The sequence below is a fragment of the Meriones unguiculatus genome, chromosome X (assembly GCF_030254825.1).
Source record: "Meriones unguiculatus strain TT.TT164.6M chromosome X, Bangor_MerUng_6.1, whole genome shotgun sequence".
Taxonomy (NCBI): domain Eukaryota; kingdom Metazoa; phylum Chordata; class Mammalia; order Rodentia; family Muridae; genus Meriones; species Meriones unguiculatus.
In genome coordinates, this window is record NC_083369.1 from 37,865,084 (window position 1) to 37,878,788 (window position 13,705).

Here is a 13,705-nt window from a genome sequence, read left to right on the forward strand (position 1 = left end):
TGATTTTAGTTCTGTGTCCTGGTTCTGTGTTCCACTGAAATACAGGCCTTCTGGTAGAAAAAGCTAATGTTTTCTAGATAATGACCTGTTGTCTAAGATGTTTTTTTTTTTTTTCCAATCTGTATTTGCAATAATCTTAGGTAGTTTTGTTGTTTTTATGCGCTGTTTTGGTGTTATCCTAGCTTTTTTGATCCTGAACTTTGCCATTAACCGGTTGATGAATTATGCTGGCCACTGCACAGTTCTTGAAATCCCAATAATAAAAGTTTTTGAGGGCTTTGTTACTTTCAGCTTTTATACTCAATTATAGTATTGATTGTCCTAGGATTGTACTTTTTATTTCATTTGGAAATAATTTTCCCTTACATAAGTTCCTGTAAATAGTTTGTTACTCCCTTCTGCCCCCCTTTCTTTGTTTAATTATTATGCTTATGCAGTGTTAGCCATTTTGGGTCTGTACTATGCTCTTTCTGTGGTCAAAACCAGAAAATGAGAGTTGGACATATAGCCTCCAGCCAGCCTCATATACAAATGTGGGCAAATTAAGTGTTCTTCTACCTGGCTTAAAATAGTAAGAATTGTAAGTAAAAAGGGCAGAAAGTGGAAAAGTCGTGGATGTAAAATGTTGATTTATATAAATACGATTATGGACTCACCAGTGAGGAGTTCAGGTGTTTCTGCTCTGTGTTCATTATTGGAGGAATAAGCTCTTATTTGAAAATTGATTAAATATTAAATAAAGGATTTCTTGGGGATTCTAGCAATTTCATGCTTTCAACAGAAAAAAAAATTAACCATGTTGGATATAGTGATTAAATATTTACACTTCAATTCTCTAGTTTAAACAAAATCACTTAGACTTAAACTGGTGCAGAGCTGTACACAGTGGGCATTCCAATATTTGAATCACCCTCTTTTTAACACTGAAAGTTCACAGTGGAAACAGTGTTGGCTTGTTAATTCTCCTTTTGTTGTGTTTTTTACTACCAGTTCAAAGTATTATTGAAATGCCAAACTTAGTTGCTTTAAAAATATTTGCCCTTCACACTCCACATTGCCTCTTATGGGCAATCTTGATTAAGTCATTAAGTCTGTTGTGTAGTTGTGACCATGTTGGGCTGCTTTGCAGTGATCTCAGAGGTAGACCCAAAGGCAGACAGTTCACAAGTGCTTGTGCTCTTACGGTTTTCTTGTATTGTTTTTTTGACCCCTTTCTTCAATGACTGGTTACCAAATGTTTATATATGTTAATGTCATGGATAACTCAGCTCTTAAGATTCTCTGGAAGCTTTTTAGTTGATGTGTCATAGAGGTTGAGTTGGTAAAACTTGATGTACTTGTTGACCATCTTGGTTTTCTGGTTATAAAAATGCTTTCAAAGGAGTGGCTGCATAAAACAAGTTTGAGGTGTTAACCTGATAATTTTCAACTTTGCGTTTCCTTAAAAGGTTTTCATCACTTATCTTTTAGAATCATAATGGTGACACAGTGGTTTCACAGAATGTTTGAATTTGTTTCACTTTTATGAAGTACTGTCAAATAGAAGTTGTAGATCTGATTTGGCTGATTGAGCTAGATAATATGAAATTTTTTTCAACCTGGACACTTTGTTCATATAATTTTAAATGTTGAAAGCAGTTTTACTTTTTCAATACTGGTAAATAAAAGGTACTAAAAGTAAAAAGTGGAGGGGGTCTTAAATTCTTTTCATGATTTAAAATTAAAAGATTTGGGGGTAGAGAAATAGCTTACCAGTTAAGAGTACTTGCTGCTCTTTCAGAGGACCCAGGTTTGGTTCCTGACTCCCACTTGGTGGCACACTAACATATAAAATTCCATTTCCAAGGGATCTAATAACTTTTTGACCTTTCAGTGAACCAGTCACACACATAGTGCACATATGTGCAAAATACTCGTACACATAAAAGAAATAATTAAAAAAAAACTAAAAGTTTTCTAAATGTAGACAGACTGCTATGAGTTAGCACAACTTAGGTTTTAAGTTCTTATAATTACATATATTTTATTTGGTGGGTGCTTATGTTTTGGAACAGTTTTTAAAGATAGCTTTCATGGTGGTTATTTGCTAAATTTATTTGCCTATCTTTTTTTTATTGAGGCATATTTTGTTTTTTGCTGTTATTTCCCCATATACTTCAGTTCCCCACATTCCAAGCTGGCTTTGAATGTTTGTGTACAGGTAATTCTCTTGTTTTAGCCCGGAGTGGCTGAAACTAAGGATATGTGCCATTGGTGGAAGCTTTCCTTTCACAGATTGTTGTAACAGTATGCTGCAAATTAAGTGGAAAGATTTATATACAATGTTTAAGAGTATTTCCTCAGTTCAAGTTTTGACACTTTCTTACCTGCTGTATCTTATACAAAGTAACCTCTTTATGCTATACTATAGTTGTTCCTCTATAAAGTACTGATTATTACCATATGGGATTTTGGATAAATTGAATGGAGTTAATGCATGAATCATACTTAAAACAGTGGCTCTGAAACTTTAGGGAACATCAGAATCATCTAGAGGATTTATTAAAACATTGCTGCATCCCCAATTTCTGATTCCATAATTTGAGGGGGAATAGATTTTGCATTTGTGGGTTTTCAGATGATAGTGGTGTTAATAGTTAGAAACACTATTTGCATTGTTTGTAGTATTCGTAGTTGATGCAGACTGTTAGCTATTACTGTCTATAGATACAAAATGAAACACTTCACTCTTAGTTGTATTTAGTTTCACCTTCAACCCAAATAATTCATGTGTATAGAGTGCATTTTGGTCCCAGCTTCATGTTTCCACATTATTCCTCATATATTCCACATCATGTTTCAAATTCATTAAAAAATGAATTTGAGAAAAAAATTAGCTTGAATATTGTTGTTCATATGTGTACAGGTGTGGAACCATTCACTAGAGCATGTGCAGCTTATCAATGGCTACTTTCCCAAAGAAAAATGACTGTCCCTCTCCCAGTAACCATCAGCTGCCAGTAGCTCCTCAGCTAGGGGTAGGCCTTGGTGTCTCTCCCCTATCCATGCAGGAATTTTGATTGTTTACCTGTACAGACAGGTAATCACAGCTGCTTGAGTTTATGTATGCAATGGTCATGCCATATCCAGAAGGCATTATCTTATAGCATTCCTTCCTGTACTGTGGCTTTTACATCTTTGTGCCTCCTTTTCCTAAATATTTCTCAGCATTGGGGGCAGGGTTGATGTAGATTTCTTGTTTAGGGCTGAACACTCAGTCACTTATTTTTAGTCTGTATTAACTTTTGGTCACCTTAAAAAGAAGCTTCTATGACTAAGATTGAGAACAGTTTATTTAGTATTGTCTTCAGCTAAAAGCAGTTCTGAAAGCCTCTGTTGCTAGGATTCTCAAAATATAGGCCCAGATCAGTGTTTTATTTCCTGCATATTGGTAGCTGGGTCCAATGGTGTTATAAAATTCAAGTTCATTACCTTTGGCAAACATTGAAGGTTGTGTTCATTACGACATTATTTTGATGATGTGAATTTTTAAAATTCATTTAATCTTTGAGGACAGTGAAGTCATGATGTTTCAATGCTGGTATTTTGTTTTCTCCTAATAGCTAGCATTTTACTGTGTTTCCCTTATTTTTTATTTGGTTGCTCAGAGACAACAAGGGCAGGATGAGCAAACACATAGTTGTTATATCTTAAAAAATGGTGTGTGTAAGACATAGATTAGCTTCAAGTGTCATTCTTCAGCTGTTTAGTCACATTTCTTATTGTTGGTTTTGAGATACAATATTCTCTGCCATCCCAATGCTATCATTATGCTTATAAACACCTAGTTGTTTTTGTTTGTTTTGTTTTAAATGGGTTCTGGAACTCAGATCGTCGTGCTTGCAAGTAAGCATATTACTTATTGAGCTGTCTTCTCAGTTCCTTTTTAGGTCTGGCCTGCATCTCACTATGTAGCCCAGGCTGATTTTAAGCTCAAAGCTGTCCTCCTACTTTTGGCTCCTGAGTGCTAGGATTACAGATATTATCCACACTGAGCTTTTCTCTTGTCCATTTTTTTTTATGTTTGAGGTATTTTTTTAAAATTTTTATTAATTACACTTTATTCCCTTTGTATCTTTTCTCCCAAATCCCTCCTTTCAGCACCCTTTTTCACCCATGCCCCTCCCCAAGCCCACTGATAGGGGAGGTCTTTTTTATTTTAATTTTTATTAATTACACTTTATTCACTTTGTATCCCCTACCCCGTAAACCTCTTCCTCCTCTCCTCCCAGTCCCACCGTCCCTCCCCAAGTCCACTGATAGGGGAGGTCTTCCCCTTCCTTCGGATCCTAGTCTATCAGGTCTCATCAGGACTGGCTGCATTGTCTTCCTCTGTGGCCTGGTAAGGCTGAACACCCTCCTCAGGGGGAGGTGATCAAAGAACAGGAAATCAGATTATGTCAGAGACCGTTCCTGCTCCCATTACTATGGAACCCACTTGGACACTGAGCTGCCATGGGCTACATCTGTGCAGGGGTTTTTAAACACAGCTTTATTTTTAAAAATGTGTTTAGTGTATGCTGTATACAGGTATCCATGGAGGCCACAAAATGGTATCAGATCCTTTGGAGCTTTAACTAAAAGCCATTTTGGTTCTTGTAACAAAATTCCAGTTCTCTTGAAAAGCAGGAAGCTCTCTTAATCATTGAGCCTTCTCTCTAGCCCCTAAAGACAACCTTTGTTACAATGATTTCCTTCCCTGCCAGCTTCAGAAGGTTATGTAAATCTGTATAATGTGGTACTCATGGTTATAAATATTTTTGATGATAATGTTTTTCGTGTTTTGAAGACAGGGTTTCTCTGTAGATGCCTGTCCTAGAGCCTATTCTGTAGACTAGGATAGCCTTGAAGTCTAAGAAATCTGCCTGCCTCTGCCTCCCAAGTGCTGGGATTAAGGGCATGTGTTACCACCTTCAGGTTTAAGCTAATATTTTGAAATTCAAATTGTTCATCTTCTAGCTAGGAGGATTCTATAATATTATAAAGTTGGTTCCTGATTCTTCTTTGCACAAACCCTAATATCTTTGGTAGTTTCTTTGTTATTGGTATGTCATGATGTTCCAGGCTTCTTGTGCATTTCTGCCCCAAAGCTGGAATCAGATAATGTGATAAGATAAAAGGTAAGGTTGAAGGAAATTTTCTCTTTGCCTTGGTAGCACTGGGTTTTGTATTCAGGCTCCATTTTCTCGTTTCACTTTATCTTCCAGGGTTGCTTCTTTATTGTCCCTAATCCCCTCCCCTTTCTTAATAGGAAATTTTTCCTAGAATTTAAGTGGAAATGTTTGAAAAATATTGATAAAAGTATAAGACAAGGAGTTCAGGCAGTTCTAGATTTGGGGGTTTTCATTTTATAGTTGGGGTAAGTAAACCTTTTGTTTCAGCTATGGAAATACTTTCTTTATGTGGTTATTGGAATCAGTTTTGTAGTGGTATATACTACATTGGTTGCCATTATCTCCCCTTTTCTATAGCTCTTTACTGTTCACTGTTTTTGTATTCAAGGTTCTGCTAAAACCTTATTAGTCTGTAATGAGTCATTGCAACAGTAATCATTTTCACCAGCATCAGTAAAGTTAGAAGAGTTATTGAACATTAACTCATTTAAAACCATTTATTTACTATCTAAAGTACCATGTATGATTCAGTAAGTGGCAATTGTTCTTGATTTTTTTTTTTTTTGACTTTTTGGTGCAGTCTGGCCTTAAATGTATGATTCTCCTGCCTCAGCCTTCTGAATGTTAGAATTTCAGCTCTGTTCATTTTAAAGTAATGTAAGGTTTTCAGTTTCATTCTTGAATCTTGCCTCTCTTCATTTAGTTGAATAAGCATAGGCGTCCTAACTCTTGTGTGTTTCCTCAGCCTTTAAGACTGCTGATAGGTTGTGAAATCCTGTAATTGGCTTCTATGAGTACCAGGTAATAATAACAAGATTTGGACCAAGGTTCAAGTTTACAGTGGCACATGGCATTTGCTATTACAGTACTAGTTTACAGTCTTTGGGTAGACCTGTATCTGGTCTGAGGTCTTTGTCCAATTTTGAACTGCCTTCTTCCCACTTTCTTCCTCCCCTGTTATTTCTATCTGTTCTCCTTAAATTGCATATATATATATAGAGACTCATCCAGTTGTTGGTAAACATTAGTATACAAATTAATATTTAAATATGGCTAGAATATTTTACTAAATTTATTATTACCTATAAAAAGCGTATCAAAAACCTACACATTTGTGTACATATTGTGTATATGTGTTTGTATCTATACCTATACATAAAATAATTTTAAATGTGCTCTATAGCCTTTAAGTACGATAATACTGCAATTATAGAGTTCTGTACAAGGATAGGGCCATTATAATTTGTGTAAAATAAATAGGTAATGGCTTTGTCACTTAGGGCAAATTGCGTCAGTTTCTTCACCCTTAAAATGAAGGCAATATCTATGCAACAGATTTTCTTGAGGACATACTCATTGCTGCCACATAGTGGGGATACAATGATAAGCAACAGATTGCTGGCAAGATGGTTCAACAGTTAAAGGCAACTGCCATCAAGTCTTGAGTTTTATTCTAGGGACCCACATGGTGGAAGGAAAGAACCAAGTCTTGTAATTTGTCCTCTGACTTTCCCATGTGCACTGTGGCATACTCAAACCCACACACCTATATAGAGCACACAAAATAAAGAAAAATTTGGTTTACAAAGATAAGTAGTACAAATGGAGAGCTTGGAGGGAGATTTGTAAATCACCTTGAAAAGCTAGTACGAATAGTGTGAGGAAGGAGCAGAATGTTATAGCAATTTTTAGAGGTGCTTTGGAGAATACAACATGGAATATTGGTTAGGATTAAACAAGTGTCTTAGTTATTTTTTCTGTTACTATGAAGAGACAACATGGCCAAGGCAACTTACAGAAGACTGTTGAGGCTTACAGTTTACATGACTACTGTGGTGGAGAGCATGACAGCAGGCAGGCAGGTATGCATGGTTAAAGAACATTAGCTGAGAGCTAATGAAAGCACAAAGCCTGACCTCAGTGACACACTTCTTTTAACAAGGCCACACCTCCTAATTCTTTCCCAAATAGGTTAACCAACTGAGGACCATACATTTCAAATATGTGAATGTATGGCAGCCATACTCATTGAAACCACCACAGCAAAGTATGTAAAGATGGGTTGTGAACTCAAAAATATTTAAGATGCAGTTCTGTGAGCTGGATTTTATGACTTCCTTAAAGGGTAGTAATATTTACCTGAGATAAAATGCCCTGAACATAATGCTTTTGGTCCTTTTCTTGTATCTGAGTCAATTTTAGGAAAATCAAGAAAATGTACAGTTGCTCCACAAAGCCCAATCACCATGCTTTTTAATGTGTTAACATCATGGTTATAAGGTTAATAGTTAAAGGATAAGAAAACAGTTTATTAGAAAATTTAAAGACAGGCTTTTCTTAGAATAAAAAACTAAAAATGTTAATAACAAGAAGATACTCAAACTAAGAATAAGAAATACAAACTAAAATGACTTTTTTTTAAAATCCTTATTTCTCAAAAACAATTTAATACTATGAAGTCATAAAAAGAAGTAAAAGGGAGAACCTGGTCTTAAAACAGTGTTCATAGGTGGTATTGTACAAAATCTACTATTAGGTAATGTTAAGTTTATACAGCATTTAAAGTTTTATAAAATCATTCAGTAAGAATGCATTGAGAATGGGCCTTTTGTTTTTGTGCTTTTTTATTTAATGGTAACTTGTTTGAGAACACTACTGCTTTTTTGTTTGTTTTTGTTTCTTCTGCTTTTTGAGATAGTCTCTACCTAGCCCTGGCTGTCCTGCTATAGAACAGGCTGCCCTTGAACTCAGAAATTCTCTCTGGGATCAAAGGTGCATACCACCACACCCATATCTGCAAGTGATTTTACCACACAGTGATAAAAAAGAGATAAGTTCTCATAGCTTTTGAAATGCCATCACTCAGCTTAATTTGGCTTACAGTGTATTCTCTTAAAACTTTTCTTTAATCCAATGCAGTCTAAATGTTTGTGTGTGTGTGTCTGAGTATGATTTAGAAATATTTAGAAACATTTATTAGTGGATGTATGTGTGATTTCAGGGAGAAAGCACATGTTTTGTGGTCAGAGGACAACTTGAAACATTCTCTGTATACCTATACATGGGTTCTGAGAAATCTTAACTCAGGTTGCTGGACTAGTGTTGCAAGTTCGTTTATCTACTAAGCAGTCTCAACCTCCAAAAATGTTCCATTTAAGTTGGATTAAAGATGTGTTAATCTGGGTTTGTTCCCCAGTACTGTATATGTTTCTGGGTCATATGAAGTCAGGATAAAGTCTCATTAAAATATCTCATTTAAAACTACAGTATCTTAAGATTATAAACATCCAATGCACATTCGTTATTTGCTCAGGGATCCTGAAACACTATTCAGTCATTTCCTCCAAATTAGTGTATAAATAGTTATTTATTTGTTTTGTAATATGCTGGAGATGGAGCCCAGGGCCTCGCACATACAAGGTCTGTGCTCTACCACCTTCATCTCAAATGTTATCTTTTTCTTCACTGATTTTGAACTTTATTTTATTATGGTTATGTGTAGGTACCTGCTTGTGTGTTCAGGGAGGGAGCAGGACAGTATTTTCCCATGAACCATCTTAGCACAGAAATGATATTTCAAATGTTGCTGTTCCATTGACCTCAAGGGTCTGTGATACTGTGCATCTTTCTATAGCATTTTAATGGATGCATTATGTTCTGATGCGTATATGAGTCCTATTTTCTTGTATTCATACCTTTGTTACAGTTTTCATTATATTAGTGCACAGACATTTGCTAACTAGTGTTGAATGAACTTAAAAAGGATAGAAACATCCTAATAAATCTTCATGGACTTAATTTATTCCTTTAAGAAATTTCTAAAACCAGAATGCAAAAATTTAAGCCGGGTGGTGATAATAGGCGCCTTTAATCCCAGCACTCAGGAGGCAGAGTCAGGTGGATCTCTTAAGTTCTAGGCCAGCCTGGTCTACAGAGTAAGTTCCAGGACAGCCAGGGGCTATACAGAGAAACCATCTTGAAAAATCTAAAAGGAAAAAAAATAAGGTTTTTGATACTTATAGCCTGAATGCTGTTTAGAAAGACCATCTTTTTTTAGTATGTTATGTTTAGCATATGATCTATGATGATTTAGATTAGTGTACCACCTTGTGGTGAACCTTGATAAACTTGTAAGAGAGCGTAAACCTGGCTATAGCTAGTATTGGTGCTATGAAAACGGTTCTCTCCATACCTTTATCAGCTGGTATGTTTTTACAAGGGCAAGATTCTGGAGTTCCTTAAGACTTTGCCCATTCCAGGTCTCTGCTCCTCCCTTGTATAGTTTGAAGACAGCCTTTAAAACAATTCAAGCTGAGGGTTAGCTCAGTACCATTGTCATGTGAAACCATGGATTCAGTCCCCAGCCTTGTGTTTTAAGAAATGGTAGTGGAGATATCACTTGACAACAATCTTTTATGGCAAACATTTTAGATATTTGAAGGTTAAGAGAGGAGTAGATTGGATCCTGAGGGGAAAAGCGGTGTGGGGAGGGACTGAGAAGAGAAGAGGGAGGGACAACTTTAGTTGAGGTATAATAGATGAGAGAATAGAATAATTTTTAAAAATTAAAAATAATATCATTTTAGATCTACCTCTAGAAGACAGTATAGTTTCTGTTTGTGCTTTATTTTGAGAAGCTATCTCATGTAACCCAAAAACTCACTGTACAGTTGTTAAGAATGCATTCTGTAGTGGAAGATGACATTAACTTTCTGAAATTTCAGGCATGTGCTACCAGATCTGGCTTTGATATATGATGCAAGACTAATTTGTTTTTGCTGGTGGTAGAGATTACCGATGGATTACAGATACAGAAATTTACATTGCCTACTGATAGTGAAAGATTTTATTAGTGAGTAGCAGTCTTTGTAGACATCTACTTTAGGATGCTTACATAACAGTGAAATTCCCCTAATAGTGCATGTTTTACATTTCTGTTATGTGATTCATGACTGCACCAGGAGCTTTTAAATAGAAGAATCTTTTCCATATCCCAACAGAAAAGTTGGAACAGAAAACTTACTATCCATATCTGGGCCTATTTTATGGAACCCCTCCTCCCCTACTTAGGGGTAATAACTTGGCCATAATATTTATATAGTGGTGTAATGGGGAACCAAGCACAAACAGTCTAGTATTCTGCCTGGTTTCCTGCGTTGTGCTGTAGGTTTCCTTCAAGCAATTTGCTTCTATTTCTAAATGTGCCACCAGGTGTCATCTGTGAAAGTACAGAATGAATGGTCTCATTGGGGAAAATTTTAACAAAAGAAACTGAAGAAAAAGGCAGGATTCCAAAGAGAGCTCCCCCCCTTCTGACTTAAATTCCAGTATGTGTTTAATTTGTAGCCTTTAAAAATAATTTTTATTAGTTCTTTGAGAATTTCATACAGTGTAATTTGAATATCTTCATTATTGTCCTTTTCTGGGATAGCCTAATTTGCCTATTTTTAAGAGTGTTTTTATTGGTTTGGTTTTAGGAGGAGTTTTTGTTTTAACAGTCTCACTCTAGCCCACGCTGACCTGGAACTGTGTAACCCAAGCTAGCCTCAGATTTATGCCAGTCCTACTGCTTTAATGTCCCTAATGTTTGGATTTCAGACATGAGCTACCACAGCCAACTCGTGTGTATGTTTTCACACATATATGTGGACACTATATGCCAATAAATGTGAATGAATCCTCTTCATAAAACTTTTTAATTAATGTTTTCTGAACTGGGAATGTAGCTTATTAGTGGAGCACTTCTTTTGCCCTAAGCACTGAAAAAGAAAATGCTTCTAAACCTAATTTTTTTCTCAACTGTTTTAAATTGCGAAGTGATGTTTTGATACTTAGGAAAAAAATGTATATGTCAGATGAACTTTGTTTTCACAGATTCTTTTAAGCATTTTTATTTTTTGAGAAATTTTTGTTCATTTGATCATTTGATTTTTTGTTGTTGTTGTTTATAGATTTGGTAGTATTAATCACTGTCAGATGAATAGTGTAGGTAGTTTCTCCCATTCTTTAAGGTGTTTTATTTACACTAATAATTCCCTTTGCTATGTAGAAACTAATTTCATGTGATTCTCATTTGTCAATTCTTATTATATCTAGAGTATTGGTTGACTCCATTTTTTATGACCACATTGCACTTAAAAAACTATTTTTTTTAAGATTTATTTATTATGTATGCAGTGGTCTGTCTACATGTACACCTGCACGCCAGAAGAGGGCACCAGGCCTCATTATAGATGATTGTGAGCCACCATGTGGTTGCTGGGAGTTGAACTCAGGCCCTTTGGAAGAGCAGTCAGTATTCTTAACCTCTGAGCCATCTCTCCAGCCCCTCACTTAAACTATTAATGTACTATAATCATTTTTGGTTGTTGATACATAGTTGGCCCTGAATTAGAGGGAGTACCAGTTGAGAATTTTGGCTTTGCATTTATGTATGTGTAAGTAAATATGTTTGTTCTATTTTTAAGTGTATGTGTGTTTTGCTTGCAAATATATTTGTGACTTGTTTGTACCTGGGCCTGTGGAGATCAGAAAAGATGTTAGATTCTCTGGTAATGAGCTACCATGTGGGTGCTGAGAATTGAACTTGGGTCTGGAGAAGGCAGTGCTCCTAACCAATGAGCCATTTCTCTGAGCCCAGTGTGTTATTTTTAAAGTTTTATTTTGGTGGTGGAATATCCTTTAAGGTACAATACTTGCCTAGCAAGTATGAGGTCTTGAATTCAACCTTTATGCCTTCCCCAAAAGGATTTGGTACCTCTTTTATCAATGAACTAATTTGATCCACAATAAAATCTTGTAAAGTCAAGGTTATTTTCATTATTACTTTTCAGTAAAAGAGTTTGTAGTCATACTGATAACTAATAATATACATAATTCCTCTGATGAAACTGTACAGTAGAATCTTTGTTTCAGGGTATTCTAAGTTTGTTTGAACACAGTGATAATAGTAGAGATCCAGGTAAAATCTTTGATTAAGTCATACAACCTATTATTTAGTAGGCTACTTAACTTTTGGAGAAATAATGAAGATTTAATTTGAGAATAAGACTGGAGTCTCTTCAATTTGATTATTATCAAAGTAGATTTTCACTTAGTTAATACCAGCACCTAAGTCTACCAGTTTGGACGTTAGTAGATACTCAATGTTATCCTTCATATGTAATTTATTGAAAGGTTGAAAAGAACCAGATCCTTTTTTCTTTTGATGATGTCTGCACACTAATTTTCATTTATACAATATCTGGCAAAGAGATTGTTGCTCCTGAATTGATCTGGTACAGAAAGAAATACAACAAATAAGTGTTTATCTTATTTTTTGCCATGCAGTTTTATGAAGTAGTCTTTTATCTTACAGAGGTTACTGTGGCTCAGGTGTGTTAAGACCTCCCAAGAAAGGACTTGGCAAAGCTTTAAAAATGGTATTTTACAGACAAGCCTTTCTAGTATGGTGTTGTGCTTTTTGTTTTTTATTTCCTCTTTTTCCCCTCCTCCCCCCGCCCCCGTTTATGTAATTATAGCCTGATCCTAGCCTCCTTCCTCCTCTCCTCTCTTTCCAGTCCCATCCTCACTCCCCTCCCACCTCTCAACCCCCCCCCCTGCTTCTCAGAGAAAGGGAAGACCCCAAGGGGTACCAACCCACCCTGGCACCTCAAATCTCAGCAGGACAAAACTTATCTTCACACATTGAGGCCTGATAAGGGAGCCCAGTTAGGGGAAAGGGATCCTAAAGCAGGCAAGAGATTGCTGCTGCAATTGCTAGGGGACCCACATGATGACCAAGATGCATATATGCTACATACCTAAGTCTATCCCATGCATGCTCTTTAGTTGGTGGTTCAGTCTCTGTGAGCCCCCATGGGCCCAGGTTAGTTGACTCTGTAGGTCTTCTTGTGGTGTCCTTGACCCCTCTGGCTCCCTCTATCCTTCCTTCCACTCTTCCACAAGACTCCCTGAGCTTGGCCTTTTGTTTGCCTGTGGGTCTCTGTATCTGTTTCCATCAGCTGCTGGATGAAGCCCCTCAGAAGACAGTTATGCTAAGGTCCTGTCTGCAAGCATAGCAGAGTATCATGGTATTATTAATAGTGTCAGGGGTTCCACTCTCCTATGGATGGGTCTCAAGCGAGGCTGGTCATTGGTTTGCCATTCCCTTAATGCCTGTTCCATCTTTATCCCTACACTTGTAGGCAAGACATTTTACTTTTGCTTCCCATCAAGGAGTGTTCCTCCACTTCAGAAAGAAAACTCATAAAGAAAGACATATGTAGAAGCAGATAAATTAATCACACAGCTCTCTTCCATTTTTTGTCAGAATATATTAAAATAAATAAAACTTAGCTTTTAAGAAATATATGAAACACTACCATTTTAAACTATACTTGTGCTTTTTTAATATTTTTTTCTTGAGAATAAAGTATCTAGAGGGTTTTTTTTTCCAGGTATACATAATTCCCCATATATATAGGTGTTCATCTTTAGAGATGTTACTTGTTTTCCTGTAAACCCAGGGAGATGGGAAAGGAGCTTAAGTAATACAAAAGGAATAGAATTCT

The 13,705-nt window shown here is 36.2% G+C and overlaps 1 protein-coding gene across 16 annotated transcripts in view; it reads left to right on the plus strand.

Annotated features, from left to right (window-relative positions):
- Positions 1 to 13,705, plus strand: part of Huwe1 (HECT, UBA and WWE domain containing E3 ubiquitin protein ligase 1) — a 142,319-nt gene that overhangs the window by 6,776 nt on the left and 121,838 nt on the right. The window lies entirely within an intron of this gene.